This window comes from Octopus bimaculoides, chromosome 5 (assembly GCF_001194135.2).
Source record: "Octopus bimaculoides isolate UCB-OBI-ISO-001 chromosome 5, ASM119413v2, whole genome shotgun sequence".
NCBI classification, from domain to species: Eukaryota; Metazoa; Mollusca; class Cephalopoda; order Octopoda; family Octopodidae; genus Octopus; species Octopus bimaculoides.
Window position 1 is genome coordinate 110,157,371 of NC_068985.1, and position 994 is coordinate 110,158,364.

The following is a 994-nucleotide window of genomic DNA, read 5'->3' on the forward strand; positions in this document are numbered from 1 at the left end:
AGAAGACCGTCGTATATGTATGTCTCGCAGCCACTTGGCTGAAACACATAAATAAATAAATAAATATATATATGTGTGTGTGTGTGTGTGTGTGTGTGTGTGTGTGTGTGTATGTGTGTGTGTGTGTGTATTTATATATGTATACATATATAACAGATGTGTGTGTGTCTTCGTGTCTGTGTTGTCCCCCACTATCGCTTGATAATCGGTGGTGGTGTGTCTTTACGTCCACATAACTTACCGGTTCGGCAAAAGAGACGAATAGACTAAGTACCAGGTTTAACAAAAACATAAGTACTGGGTGTCGATTCATTCAAATAAAAATTGTTCAAGACAATGCCCCAGTATGGCCGCATTCTAATGACAGAGCCAAAGGATAATATATATGTGTGTGCGCGCGTGTGTGTTATTTTACAAAGTTAGAGGTATCAGCGCAGTTGTGCAGAGACCATATGAATCCCTCGTGACAAAACATAAACATATCCTGGACCAAAATCTGCACAAGGCATATGCGTCAAGCATATATTATATATCATGTTTCAAAGTTACTGGCTTTTATGCAATTAAGTAAAGACTAATTATATTATGATACTTTGATTCACTTTCAGATCAGTATTATATATATATATATATATATGTATGTATGTATGTATGTATGTATGTATGTGTGCGTGTATGTATGTATATTAGAAAACCTCCCGGGGATGATGTTTCACTTTTTGTATATAATATATGGAGATATAAACGAATATAATTCGAACACACACACACACACACACACACACGCACACAAGTGGAAAGACAAGGTTCCGGATTCAGTCCCACTCAGTAGCATCTTGGGCAAGTGTCTTCTATAGCCTCGGGCCCATCAAAGCATTGTAAACAGATTTGATAAATGGAAACTGGAAGAAGCCTGTCGTATATATATATGTGTGTGTGTGTGTGTGTGTGTGTGTGTGTGTGTGTGTGTGTGTGTGTGTGTGTGTGTGTGTGT

General features: G+C 37.8%; 1 protein-coding gene across 1 annotated transcript in view; it reads left to right on the top strand.

Annotated features, from left to right (window-relative positions):
* The window catches only part of LOC106871568 (uncharacterized), a 16,620-nt gene that overhangs the window by 552 nt on the left and 15,074 nt on the right, over positions 1-994 (top strand). The gene's annotated exons all lie outside the window — the stretch shown is intronic.